The sequence below is a fragment of the Portunus trituberculatus genome, chromosome 13 (assembly GCF_017591435.1).
Source record: "Portunus trituberculatus isolate SZX2019 chromosome 13, ASM1759143v1, whole genome shotgun sequence".
In the NCBI taxonomy this organism is placed as follows: domain Eukaryota; kingdom Metazoa; phylum Arthropoda; class Malacostraca; order Decapoda; family Portunidae; genus Portunus; species Portunus trituberculatus.
Window position 1 is genome coordinate 8,301,781 of NC_059267.1, and position 15,000 is coordinate 8,316,780.

At 42.5% G+C, this 15,000-nt stretch overlaps 1 protein-coding gene across 3 annotated transcripts in view; it reads left to right on the forward strand.

Annotated features, from left to right (window-relative positions):
- LOC123503098 (LIM/homeobox protein Lhx1-like) overlaps window positions 1-15,000 on the forward strand; it is a 138,166-nt gene that overhangs the window by 28,111 nt on the left and 95,055 nt on the right. For all 3 annotated transcript variants that reach the window (XM_045252524.1, XM_045252522.1, XM_045252523.1), the window contains one exon: window positions 1,047-1,093. The gene's annotated coding sequence lies outside the window, so the exon portion shown is untranslated. Of the gene's footprint in view, window positions 1-1,046; window positions 1,094-15,000 lie in introns of those variants that run through there.

The window sequence follows — 15,000 nt, forward strand, 5'->3', positions numbered from 1 at the left end:
AGAGAGAGAGAGAGAGAGAGAGAGAGAGTCAATTAGTCAGTCAGTGATTTACTCAGTCAATAAATCAGTCAGTCAGTCAAGCAATCAGTCAATCAATCAATCAGTCAGTTAGTCAGTCAGTCCATTCATTCACTCACTCACTCAAACCCTCAATGAACCAACAACAACAAAAAATGAGAAAAAAAAACACGGATAACAACGAAGAGAAGCGGGACAATAAGGGACAAAAAAAAGAAGGATGTGGAGGAGAATAAGGTGAGACAGGTCAGACAGGTAGGGAGACAGACAGGTAAGGTAAGTGGTGCAGGGAGAGACGGTGCACCAGGTGATGTACACAGCACTTGGCTTATGATGGGGAGGGAGACAAATTTACATGATGAATTAGTAAGGCAGGTAAAGTTATTATATTCATTAGGTGTTTACGGGGTGGTGCTTCCAAGAGAGAGAGAGAGAGAGAGAGAGAGAGAGAGAGAGAGAGAGAGAGAGAGAGAGAGAGGGAGACTAACATAAATATTCCTTCATTCCTCTTTCCACCTCATATTTTTCTCTCCCCCTCTCCTCTATTCTCTCTCCACCTCCCCTCTCTCTCTCTCTTTCTCTCTTAACCTCTTCTCTCCCCTCCATTATAGAAGAAAAAGAAGGGGAGGGAAGGAGAAAGGGAGGGGAGGGAAAAGGGTAGAGGGGACACAACTCGCAAGCATGAAAGTAAAAATTCATTAAGAGTGTCATTGCGTGCACCAAACAAGCACGTGGAGGAGGAGGAGGAAGAGGAGGAGGAGGAGGAGGAGAAGAAGAAAGAGGAGGAGGAGGAGGAGGAGGAAGAAGGCAAAAAAAAGCACAAAAGCAAATCGTGAGTGAGTGTGTTTGCGTGTGTGTGTGTGTGTGTGTGTGTGTGTGTGTGAAAGGAGGAAGAAGGAATCACATGTGCACATCAGTTTATGTTAAAGAGAGAGAGAGAGAGAGAGAGAGAGAGAGAGAGAGAGAGAGAGAGAATAAACCTTTACGTATACTTTACATTAACCTTGCCATTTTCTTTACTTCATCAGGTGAGCGGTCGTCATTAACCTGTGTTGTCACGTCATCACTGGCTCAGGTAAGTATCACCTGTACACACCAAAAATAGAGAATATCATCATAACTTTCTTTCCCACAGTCCTAATTAAGCAGGTAATAATCACACCTTCAGATTGACTTTTATTGTTTACTGTCCCTCTGAATTAACTTTTCTAATCCACTTTCTTGTTTGTTTTTCCCTCAATACCTTCTTAGCGTGTTAATTTTCCCAGCTTTCTTCATTTCAGTTTCGGTAATTGTCTTATTTGCTTATCATTTATGCATCACTGGGTTTATTTGCTTCTATTTCCACTCCATCGTGTCACGCCACGCTACGCTTTCTCGCTCTTATAAGTCCACTTGATGGTGTTCATTTACTTCATTTCTGTGACTTATTCTAATTCGTTTTCTCTCACTTCTTGGTGTACATATATGCATTTCTGTCTCGTTCCTTGTGTGTGTGTGTGTGTGTGTGTGTGTGTGTGTGTGTGTGTGTGTGTGTGTGTGTTTACTTATTCATATTTATCTATTTTACTGAATTGGATTACGTTCATAATGTCTCGTCTTTTAATATTAGATTGTCATATTTTTCTATTTTTCTCTCTAGTATGTGCATATTATACAAATCAGAGAGAGAGAGAGAGAGAGAGAGAGAGAGAGAGAGAGAGAGAGAGAGAGAGAGAGAGAGAGAGAGAGAGAGAGAGGTACAGATAGGAAACAAGAAATAAAAACTGAAGGAGGAGGAGGAAGAGGAGTAAGGAAAGGAGAAGGTGGTTTGGGAGGGATTTGGGAAGGGATAAAGAAGACGGGAGGAGGACAGAGACGTGGATGAGTGAGGAAGTGGAGGAGAGGAAAACTTGGAGGAGGAGGAGGAAGAGGAGGGAGAGATAGAAAAGGCAAAATGTGGAGAAATGTTTTTGAGAATATAGAAGATGGGGAGAGAAGCGTAAGGATGGAGGAGAGGGGCAGAGGTTAAAGAGAAGGAAGAGAAGGAAGAGGAGGAGGAGGAGGAGGAGGAGGAGAGGAGGAGGAGGAGGAGAAGCAGCCTCTTCCCCTTTGCGTCAACACTAGTAGCAGGTCTTCTCTATCATTATATGCAAATGAACCTCTCCCTCATCGATCTACCTCTTCCTGTTTGCTGTGGTCACGTGTCTCCTCCTCCTCCTCTTCCTCCTCCTTCTCCTCCTCCACACCTGTTCCCACACACCTGTCCTGGGCGGAGTCGTAATTCACGTGTTGTTTCTCTTTTATTAGTGTTCCTATTGGTATTCCCCTTTGCGAGAGATTTACGTCCTTTCTCTTTCATCATTACAGGCTCTCTCTCTCTCTCTCTCTCTCTCTCTCTCTCTCTCTCTCTCTCTCTCTCTCTCTCTCTCAACCTCTTTTTTCGTCTCCATTTTAATTTTTTTCTCTCTCCTTCTCTCTTATTTTCTTGTTATCATCCTTTATCCTACTTCTGTTCGTCCTCTTTTTCTTTTCCTCTTTCCTCTTTAAAGTTTTCCTCCCACGCTTCCTAATTCCTCTTTTTTTTTTTTTTTTTTTTTTACGCTTGCTCTTACACCTACGTTATTGCTTCCTGTTCTTAACCCAGTACCTCCACCACCTTCTCCTCCTCTTCTTCCTCCTCCTCGTTCTCCTCCTCCTCCTCCTCCTCCTTGTCTAGTATTTGCTCATCTTCTCAGTCTTCACATAATCCTTTCCTTTAATTCACTATTTATGGATCTTAAACTCTTCCTTTTCCTCCACCACCTCCTTCTCCTCCTCCTCGTTCTCCTCCTCCTCTTGCTCATCTTCCTACAAATAACCACCCACTGAACCAACATATCTGCTACTCTTTGTTTTTCCTCCTCCTCCTCCTCTTCTTCTTCCTCCTTCTCTTCCTCCTCTTCCTCTTCCCCACTGTCCTTCTTTTTTCTCCTCCATTATATCTCTCATCAATAAGAAGGGACAAAATAAGATCTCCTGTTTTTTTTTCTATTTTTATTCAGTTTTTCGTAACCTTCACCACCGTCCTGTATATTAATTAGTTTTTTTTTCCCCCATGGAGTAAAAAAAAGTACACATCCTTACATTCTCATCCTTAAGGGGCAAATTGTACCCTATCTTTAAGGGAGAAGAATACACCCTACTTTCTAATCTAGGGTAAAATTCTAGTCTGCCTGAGATAATATAGGGAGAGGTTGGAATCATTTAGGGTAACGTAGGGTGGAAAGTCTCTGGCCCCTCGGTCTATATAAGGTGAAGTGGTGTCCATTTGGGGTAATCCAAGGTAAGAGTTTCATTTTTGTTGGCATAATGTGTTTAAATTTTCACTTGTGGCTTCTTTCTTTCGTTTTTGTTGGATTTTTTTTTTTTTTTTGCTTCTAATTTGTCGTGACTTATGATTTGTTCTTATTTACCTTATATTACTGCTCCTTTTTTTTTTTAGTTGGTTTTTTAGTTGGTAAGCGTGTTTTGCATTTGTTTGTTCAATGAGTCTCTGTATATGTGGTTTTCTTTTTCTCTATCTTAGTTTTTCCTTAAAAAAATAATCGTTATGTGTCCTTACCCTCAACACACACACACACACACACACACACACACACACACACACACACACACACAAACACACACGCACACACCCTAATCCCACATAACACCACACATGCGCACCTCATAGCCATTTCAATCCCCCTACGAGACACCACATAACAACACCAGATCCTTTCCCATTCCGCCACACGAGTTAGTCAGCCAGCAAGTCCCTGAGGATGAGGAGGATGAGGATGCCCTTCAGAGGTGCCATCCTATAACACACACACACACACACACACACACACACACACACACACACACTAGCAGATAAACCCGTGCTTCGTCTCGCGGCATGACCACCAACACCAGGAGGAGGAGGAGGAGGAGGAGGAGGAGGAGGAGGGAGGAGGAGTAGCCGTGTAGAGCAGAGTTAGAGTAGTGTAGAGCCGAGAAAGGGCGTAGAGTCGCAAGCCAGGCCGGGACCCTTACTGCAGCGGGCGACAAGGGCGGAGATGTGAAGGGAAGCGAAGGGCGGCATCCATCAGGGGAAATAGCCACTGCGACGACGTAATGCGATACCCCGCTACCTCCCACCCTCGTAAGTCTCTCGCCGTCGAAATCAAGCGCGCCGGACCAAGGGTTTTGCTGGCGAGCGTTATGGGACGAAATCATAGGGACGTCCGTTTTCTCTCTTTTTTTTAGCGGTTTTTTTTTTTTCTGCTCGCCTCTTCCCTTTTTTTTTTTTTTTTGTCTTTTATCTTTTTTCTGTTGTTGGGTTTCTTCTCAGTATGTTTTAGTATATTTGGTGAGTCTTCCTTTTTATTTCTTACTTTTTTGCTTCTTTCCTTCGCTATTCCACGGTAAATGTTCTGGGTTAGGCGAGCACAGGTGTGACTTTCAATCATAAACACTCAAGGAACACGCGAGGGTGAGAGTATGTGTGTGTGTGTGTGTGTGTGTGTGTGTGTGTGTACCGGGTGACTCTGATCCTGTGGTGCTCGGCGAGGCTGTGGCGTGGCGGCTGGGCAAACATATGCAGACTTATCGGAACCAACACTTAAATCTCCTTACACATCAGACAACTACTTAGCGAGTGTATTGCAACCATTACTTCACTGCGGGAAAGTAAAACCACAGGTACTAAAAGATACTTGATATTCGAACTCTCTAGAAGCATATTTCGAGACTATTCAGAGCCATCACACACTATTTTATAACATTAAGTAAGCCCGTATTGTAATCAATGTTTCTAATTGTGTTTACTAATCTTCAAGGATTCCAGGGAGGTTTCTAAGGCGATTTAAATATTTTCTAATGGATCTGGAAAGGATATCGAGACTTACATAAGGAGGACATGAGGTGAAACAAGGGAAGATAAATCAATGGTTACACAAGGTACGAGTACTACTGTCTTACTGCTTCTTCTAAGGGCTTGTAAGGGTTCCGAAGTGTGTACGGGTTAGTGTTGCCAGTAAGGGTGCTTAATGCTTGTTGCAGTGAGATATGATGAATGAGGAACAGTTATATTCAGATGAAGTTAAAAAGCGATGGATCTCAAGAATGTTTTTAGTGCCGTATAACCAAACGTTTCAACATTACGATTACATTTGATTAACTTTAGAGAAGAATTTTGACAGTTTGCAATGATGTTTTTGCGATAATGATGATTGTTCATAAGGATTTATTGAAAGTGTATGTGGATCTCTAGAGTGTTTTCATGAGTGATAGTTCGACAGATTTCAGGATTTCAAGGCAGTTTTCATATATTAGAAATAGCTCACCAGACTTCAGTAGAAGTTTTCAAGAGTGTCTAATTTTATGATTATAGTGATCATTTAACAGCTCCAGTGAGAATTTTGGGGGCTTTCAAGGGTATTTTCGTGACTCTAGGGGTAATTACCAACGATTCTGCTTCATCAATGGGAAAATACACCCAAAAGAACTCACTGAACCATCACTGTGGCTTTTATAAATAATGTAGATGATACAACAAAGTTTCTTAAAATAAGGACCCGGAATTATTAATATGATACCATGACATTAAGCTATATTTTACGTTTGCTTCATTTCTGAGACCAAAGAACCTCACCAGAAAAAATAGGTTAAGAACACAGAAGGTGAAGTAGAACACCGAAACACCGAAAATACACCGAAATACAAAGAGAGAAAAAATAGAAATGGAAGAAAAGAAAAAAAATGAAGACAAATTAATCTGAAGACAAACATCTGCAATTAGTCATAGAGAGACACGTGAAGTAGGAAACATTCAAACACAGATAGACAAAAAGAAAAAGAAATAAGTGAAGGGGAAAAAATTAAAGAAATGGCAGAAAATATAGGCAAGGTACTCTGAAAACAAACACTTACAATTAGTCAAACAGAAGAACGTGAAATCGAAAACATTTAAGTACAGAAAGGCAAAAAAAAAAAAAAAATAAATAATAAATAAATAAATGAAAAAAATAAGTGGAAGAAAAAGGCTGGAAATAAAAGAAAGTTACTCTGAAAACGAACACTTACAATTAGTCAAACAGGAGCACTTGAAATCGGAAACATTTAAACACAGAAAGACAAAAAAGAAAAGAAAAAATTAAGTGAACGGATAAAAGAAAAAGAAAACGGCAGAGAATAAAGGCACGTTACTCTAAAGACGAACAATTGCACGTGAAATCGGAAACATTTAAACACCGATAGACTAAAAGAAAAAAAATAATGAAGTGAAGAGAGAAAAAAAATAAGAAAACGGGAGAAAATACAGGCACGTTATTCTGAAGATGGACACTTACGATTAGCCAGATAGAGACACATTCAATACCGTCATTACAGAGTCTGGGGGAGTCTGTGGAGGCAATGACAGGCTCAGTAATTAGGTCACCGTGTTATTATGAGACAAAAAGATGTATATTATTGAGGCTTCGGAATGTGTGTCATGGATGAGTGGGGTGGGGAGTTGGGAAGGAGGAGGAGGAGGAAGAGGAGGAGGAGGAGGAGGAGGAGGAGGAGGAGGAGGAGGAGGAGGAGGAGGAGGAGGAGGAGGATGGGAATTTCATGAATCAATGGAAAAAGGAGCAGAGAAAATGAAAATGGTAACTGCCTGAAATTAAATAAAGATAAGTGTGTGTGTGTGTGTGTGTGTGTGTGTGTGTGTGTGTGTGTGTGTGTGTGTGTGTGTGTGTGTGTGTGTGTGTGTGTGTGTGTGTGTGTGTGTGTGTGTGTGTGTGTGTGTGTGTGTGTGTGTGTGTGTGTGCGAGCGCGTTTTACTTTTATTTATGTTGTCTTTGTGATATACTGCTATCACGTATTCTCTCTCTCTCTCTCTCTCTCTCTCTCTCTCTCTCTCTCTCTCTCTCTCTCTCTCTCTATCTATCTATCTATCTATCTATCTATCTATCTACCTCTCTTAGTGACGTTCTGATGTTTTAAATGTAAGGAGTTATTCTTACACACACACACACACACACACACACACACACACACACACACACACACACACACACACACACACACACACACACACACACACACGCACACGTCTCAGTGCGGTTACCCACTATGTTCCCACACACACACACACACACACACACACACACACACACACACACATTATAAACCACCACGACTCTCTCTCTCTCTCTCTCTCTCTCTTCCTCGTCTTTCTCCTCCCTAGCACGTTCCCTCCGTCAATTCATCTATCTCTCCCTCTCCCGTTAAGTATCGCCCCAATCCGTCTCTCACATCACGAAAACGTTCCAATAACTCGGGTAAACGAACCTAACTACTTGTACGGTTGTCGCAAGAAGTGATGTCGCAAAGTCGAGCGAATTTTCCAGCTAATAAATCGAACAGAAAGTAGAAAACGGGGGGGATATTATCTGTCTTTTATTCACAACACTAGAAAGAAGCAAGTGAAAATAAGGATACGATTAGTGGATTGTGTGTGACTGGAATTGTCTATAGTACTAATATTGTTAGTGTCTTATGCTCTTGTTTCACGGGAAGATTACATGGTTTTAAGAGGCTTCACTAGTGTTGTCTTAGAATCAGTGACCTGTGTGTGGTGTTTAGCTAAATGATATGTCTAAAATTGTACGCTTTCATATGATTTGGAGCTGAAATAAACCATAAATCAACAAGTTCCAAAGAGGAGAGTTTGAGTGTTAATTAAGACAATTCGTACAATGCTACATTAAATCTTTAGATAACTGTGTGTGGTGTCTAGCAAATAAATCGGTCGAAATGTATCTAATTTTGCAAGTTAGTTGAAATGGTTAGTAATTCAATATGTTCTAAAGAGACAAGAGAGTTTGAGACTTAACTGAGACAATTTGTACAGAACTACATTAAATCTTTAGATAACTGTGTGTGGTGTCTAGCAAATAAAGAGGTCTAAATATATCTAGTTTCGTTGAAATGTTCTGTGATTCAACATGTTCTAAGGAGACACGAGAGTTTAAGGGTTAACTAAAACAATTCGCACAACACCGCATTAATTTTCTACGTAACTGCACTATATAAAAGCAAATAAATATGTGACAATGAACATATCACAGGACACGATGAGAGATAGGAAAATTGTGTAGAGGGCCACGTCGAGAAAGCTTCCACTTGTTGCAGCTTCCCTTATTTTCCAGTGTTCCTATGTGTGTCTCGTCATGTGTTGATGTGGCGTCCTTGTGTATGTGCGCAACAGAGGAACTGAAAGTCTCTGATCCACACTGTGCTGTTAGAACGCACCACTTTTGAGGGGGAAAGGTGTAGAGGAGAATGTATACGCGAGGGGGTGAGGTCAGGCCGTGTGTGTGTGTGTGTGTGTGTGTGTGTGTGTGTGTGTGTGTGTGTGTGTGTGTGTGTGTGTGTGTGTGTGTGTGTGTGTGTGTGTGTGTGTGTGTGTGTGTGTGTGTGGCGAAATATTGTGTTGCTGTTGTGACTTCGTAAGAGACAGTGACAGCGAGTTTCGTTTGTTTGCGTTTTATTTTATCTTTTATTTTCTCTATTTTGTTTATTTTTATGGAGTAGTAGTAGTAGTAGTAGTAGTAGTAGTAGTAGTAGTAGTAGTGGCAGCACCTGTAATAGGAGTAGTTATTGTTGTTGTTGAAATTAAAGCCTCTCTCTCTCTCTCTCTCTCTCTCTCTCTCTCTCTCTCTCTCTCTCTCTCTCTCTCTCTCTCTTTCACTCACTCTCTCTCTCACAAGCTCTAATGATGGCAGCCTTACCACACAGTCAAGAGCCGAATAGGTCACGTCACCTCTATCTCTGCACTGCGAGAGAGAGAGAGAGAGAGAGAGAGAGAGAGAGAGAGAGAGAGAGAGAGAGAGAGAGAGAGAGAGAGAGAGGTGTCTCTGGTTTTTGCTTGTACAAGTGTCGCGCGTGAGTAAGCAATAAGCCAAACCACACCACCACCATCGCCGACGCCACCACCACCACCACCACCACCGATACCACCGCCACCACCACTACCACCACCACTCCTCCTTCTACTCCATTCTCTATTACTATCATCACCACCACCACTACCACCACCACTGTTCTTTTTACTCCACTTCCTATTGCTACCACAACCACCACAACCACCTCCACCACCTCCACTCCTCCCACCACTGACACCACCACTGCCATCACCACTAACAATACTGCCACCATCATCCACACTCTCATTAACCCTACCACTATCACCACCACCACCACCACAACCACCCCCTCCCTCACCATCGCTCCCACCACCACCCACCACCACATTAAAACATCAATGAAACGATAACCACCTCTTACATCACCAGTAGTAGTAGTAGTAGTAGTAGTAGTAGTAGTAGTAGTAGTAGTAGCAGTAGTAGTAGTAGTAGTAGTAGTAGTAGAAGGAATTGTTAGTGATTTCTTTGATGATGTTTACGGTATCATGAATAAACTTCCTCCTCCTCCTCCTCCTCCTCCTCCTCCTCCTCCTCCTGTTCCTATTTCTGCAGAGAGAAGAGGAAAAACGATCATGCTTGTATGACCTCTGAAAGAAAAAGAATTGAGTGCGAAGAAGGAGGAGGAGGAGGAGGAGGAGGAGGAGGAAGAGGAGGAGGAGGAGGAAGAAGAAGAAGAAGAAGAAGAAGAAGAAGAAGAAGAAGAAGAAGAAGAAGAAGAAGAAGAAGAAGAAGAAGAAGAAGAAGAAGAGGAGGAGGAGGAGGAGGAGGAGAAATAAGAAGTCCTTTAAATCAAGTTTTCACAAAGCTACTGTTGAAAAGGAGAGAAACTGGCTATTTTGTTATAATACGTTGAATATAGGAGGGACAATGATGATAATAGTAGTAGTTGTAGTAGTAGTAATAGTAGTAGTAGTAGTAGTAGTAGTAGTAGTAGTAGTAGTAGTAGTAGTAGTAGTAGTAGCAGTAGTAGTAGTAGTAGTAGTAGCAATAGTAGTAGTAGTAGTAGTAGTAGTAGTAGTAGCAGCAGCAGCAGCAGCAGCAGCAGCAGTAGTAGTAGTAGTAGTAGTAGTAGTAGTAGTGGTAGTATATAAAACAAAAGGCAAAGAATCCAGGACATGAATATCTTTTAACCATCAGATCAGGAATAGAAAAAAAGTGAGAGAGAAAGAAGAGAGAGAGAGAAACTGAAAAAAAGGCACAAAGCAGACTAGAATACTAATTACATCACAGACTAGACGGGCTGTTAATTCAGACCGTCGTTGGGTGAGAATAACCTAAACACACTGGGGAATAATAAAAACCAGCTGCACAATGAGGTAACAGCACTAAAAACAGCAGTAACAACAGCACCAATAACAATACCAACAGAATCAACAACAGCACCAAAAAACAGCACCAACAACAACAGCAGCAACACGGAACAGTAGCGTCGTGCGGCCCTTGAGGCTTAATGGAAGCGAAGCAGTAGCGGGAGCAGCAGCAGCAGCAGCAGCAGTAGACCAAGTCATGACGCAGGGCCGGCTGTCCACACCCCGCCACGGATTTCAAGCCACGCCAGACCTCAAGCACGACTCTTACATTCTGCCCTTACTGGGAGAGAGAGAGAGAGAGAGAGAGGCGCTCGAATAAACTTTTACGTACATGTATAGCAAAAAATTTCTTATCTTTGTGATGCTTCAAGATTGTTTTGTATGTTATGGATTGATTTTTTTTGCGAACGATTATGATTTTGCTATCCATTTCTGTTTTTCAGTTTATGCATTCGTGTTTTTCTTCTTTTTTTATCCTTCACTTCTTTCTTTTTCTTCGTATCTGTTACATCTCTCTCTCTCTCTCTCTCTCTCTCTCTCTCTCTCTCTCTCTCTCTCTCTCTCTCTAGACGAGTCGGGACGTGAGGTAACGGGTTTGGAAAATACATGGGTGGACAAGACGCACACAGAAGCAGCCACCTTGTGTGTGTGTGTGTGTGTGTGTGTGTGTGTGTGTGTGTGTGTGTGTGTGTGTGTGTGTGTGTGTGTGTGTGTGTCGTGGCGGCTGGAGGGAGAGTGGGGGGTGTGAATCCTGCTTTACTACCTTCCAGTCTCCATGTTCTTTTTTCGCGTTGCTGGTGTTTGTGTTTCTCTCTCTCTCTCTCTCTCTCTCTCTCTCTCTCTCTCTCTCTCTCTCTCTCTCTCTCTCTCTCTCTCTCTCTCACTCGCGCGCTCTCTTTCTCTCGCTCTTTTTCTCTCACTCCCTTGCTTTTTTGCTTTTTTTTCTGGCCTTTGTTTTATGGCCTTTGATGGGCGCGGAGTGACGGGTGAGGGCGGCGGATGACGGGTTATTGAAGGGGGGAGGAGGAGGGGGAATGGGGAATGGGGAGTAGTGATGGAGATGGGTGTGATGAGAGGGAGGGAGGAAGAAGTGGGGGAAAGGATGGTGTGTATGAGAGAGAGAGAGAGAGAGAGAGAGAGAGAGAGAGAGAGAGAGAGAGAGAGAGAGAGAAGAAAAGGAGATGAAGATGAGAATTAAGGTGGGGCATTGCTTGAGGAAAAGGAGGAGGAGGAGGACGAGAAGGAGGAGGAGGAGGAGGAGGAGGAGGAGGAGGAGGAGGAGGAGGCGTTTCCAGGGCACGACCTCTTCAGCTTCTCCGTTAAAATTGCTTGCGATTTTTGTGTTTTTGCTTGGCGAGGCTTACGTCCTTCTGGCAGCGAAAGTAGCCCTCATAGTTGTGTTTTGGAATCCTGACTATGATATACGTGCGTGTGTGGTGTCTGGGAGGGGCTGGTTGGGGCTGGCAGCGTGGAGGTGGAGGTGGTGGTGGTGGTGGAGGCGTGGCAGCTAAGTGGATGTATCAGTAGCTGGATATGTGGTTTCGTTTAGAGGATGTGGTGATGGTGGTGGTGGTTGTGATGGTGGTGAGGCTAACATGCTGTGGAATAGTGGTGGATGCTTTTCATATGCTGTGGTGAGTGGGAGAGCATCGATGGTTTGGTATGCTGTGGGTGAGCTGCTGTGGGTGAGTTGCTGTGGTGGTTCTGTGGTTATGATGCTGTGCGGTGTTGAGACGAGAGGAAAGGAAGGGAAGGAAGAGATGCTGCGGTTCGTGCTGTGGTTCCTGATTGCTGTGTTTGCTGGCGCCGGTGTGAAGGTTCTTATTATAGTTTTATTGCTGTTTATTGCAGTTATTAATGTGAATTGCTGGTTGTTACGGTGTCTGTGTGTGTGTGTGTGTGTGTGTGTGTGTGTGTGTGTGTGTGTGTGTGTGTGTGTGTGTGTGTGTGTGTGTGTGTGTTGGTCTTCTTGTCATGGTGTATATCAGAGCTTCTGTTTTTCTCTCTCTCTCTCTCTCTCTCTCTCTCTCTCTCTCTCTCTCTCTCTCTCTCTCTCTCTCTCTCTCTCTCTCTCTCTCTCTCTCTCTCTCTCTCTCTCTCTCTCTCTCTCTCATTACTCATCATAAGCTTTTCATTATTCTATTATTTATGTTCATCAGTCTTCCGTTATCCTAACAAACGTATGATTTTCTAATGCTTTCACTTACTCCATTATATAGTTTTTACGCACCCGTCTTGTTTACGTTCATCACACTCTCACATTTTGCATCTTAACATTCTAATATTTTCGTTCCCTTTTACTTTTATCTTCATCTTCTCCCTCCTGTCTGCAACGTTTTTTTTTTATCTTTTTTTTTTCATCTTACGCTTAATTATTGTGAGGTATTCTTCAGCTGCCTTCATTTATCCTCCTTTCTTTTTTGCACCCGCGTAAAGAAGGTGGTTAAAAATCCCCACATTTTACGAACGAACGATTTATCTTATTGCAAATTATCCAACGGTGCCACGTGAGGCTGCCTGGATCTATATTTACCACTCGCCACAATGTATTCTCCTCTCCACCGTAAAAAAAAAGTAAGGAATGAAGGCAAAAATAATAATAGCAATAATCTAAGCTTGGCCGTTTTCCTGACTGCTTACCTGAACAGCGCTGTATATGATCTTGGATGCTTGTTTGCTGATTCTCTAAGTAGAGTAAATGTATAGGAAGTCTTTTTGGTGTAAGTGCAAAAATATTTCTAGAGAGGGAATGCAACTTTTTTTTTTTAGTATCAACGGTGAAAGTTACGTTTAGAAAATGTTGTTTATTCTAAAGGCAAAGCAAGAAAGTGTTCTGGCATGAAACCTCCACTAACGACAAAAAAGTGAATCCTTTAATATCTTTCATGGTTATCAATGTTGCGGGTGACTAGAGAAATTCTTGTTGATTCTCAAGATGAAGTAAATACTGAGAAAGGTTTTCTTTTTTGCTAAATACTCTAAATGCTACAGATGGAAGTGTTTTTCGTTCTTTCTTTTATTTTTTCTATCTTTTAACGATCGTTAGTGTAACAATCAACATGTTTAGAATGTTACTCATTCTGACGTTACTATAAATTCTCACTAGTTTCTTCAGGTGGAGGGATTACATTAATTAGTACTGTTAGAGAAGAGATAATGGCTGTTCGTTTTTTTTCAAGATCCTGATTCTCGCAAAGAGTAATAAAAACAAAGTATAAGAAGAGTACATCAACTTGCTGCATGACTCAGAGCAAGGCAGGAACATTTAGACCAGGCAGTGAGTGAGAGCACCAGTGTGTGCGGCGCCACCGTGATGCTGTGCCCTCAAGTGACAGCCTTCACGTGGCACACTCCGAGTATTGGATCTGTTCGCTGCATGGCGCATCCCGCAGCTCGTGTACCGTAAGAATATCCCATAAAATGCCTCGAATAGCGTCACGTAATAAGTACAAATACTCGAGACAATCAAGAACACTGCGGGGAGAGTGTTTGACACCCCGTAAATGCCCTGCGAGGCGCTAAATACCACGTGCATTGCTGGCCGTCGCCGCACCACTGCTCTCAACACAGTGCTAACTCATACAGATTCCGCCCGGGTGGTGTTAAATGCTGGAAATACCTCAACACCACAACAACATCAATTGCAACGATGACTCGAGGGACTGCTAGGAGACAAACACCTCAAGACTGCTTTCTCTCACTCCCTCTCCCTCTCCCTCTCCCTCTCCCTCTCCTCCCTCACCCTCTCACTCCCTCAGGTGCTCCGCGGGTAATTGTTGCATCGCGCTGCCCTCCTGCCGACTCTAATAGCTCTCATCTCTGCCCCTGCTGAGTTACAACTGCCCGACAGGTGATGCTGGCGGTGGTGGTGGTGGTGGTGGTGGTGGTAGTGGTGGTGGTGGCGGTGGTGGTCTGTCCCTCCCTCTCTTCCCCTTTCCTCATCTCGTCTTCCATTCACCCAGTATCTTTTTCTATTTTTTTATTATCATTATTCTTTTCATTAAGTCTACTTCTTAATTTATATTCACTCTGATATACTTAATTTTGTATCTGTCTCTCTCTCTCTCTCTCTCTCTCTCTCTCTCTCTCTCTCTCTCTCTCTCTCTCTCTCTCTCTCTCTCCACTGCTTCTTTCCCTATCAGATGACTTTTTCCTTCATATTCCTTCCTTTCCTGCTGTCATCCTTCCTACTCCCTGCATCTTTATCACCTATGCTTTTCCTCCCTTCTCTTATCATCTAACTATACTTTCTACCCTATATTATCACCCTCTTTCTCTCGTCCTCCATTACTTTCACTGTATTATTTCTTTTTGATAAACACGAGGTTGTTTTCTCAAATGTGTCGAGTCTTATCTTGAGTATTAAGTCTCTAGTGACAGGTTAACAGACTCCAGTGGATGTTATTTGGAGTTTAAAGAGTGTTTTCATGGTTCTAGTGATAGTTTAACAGGTTTTAGTGGAAACTGTACGCTTCTAAAGAGTGACTCGTGATTCTAGTGATAGTTTAATCCTTTCAATACTGGGACACATTTCTACCTTGAGATTTGAGTACGATTTAATTAACATTAGGAAGGCTCTATGGAGGTCAGAAGATTAATCCCTTCAGTACCATGACACGTTTTCATTTTCATTCTGCTTTCTACTTAGTGGTTTTATACAGCTTCAGAAACTTATGTGAGAATTAAAATAGTGAAGACTGGCTATTAATCTTCTG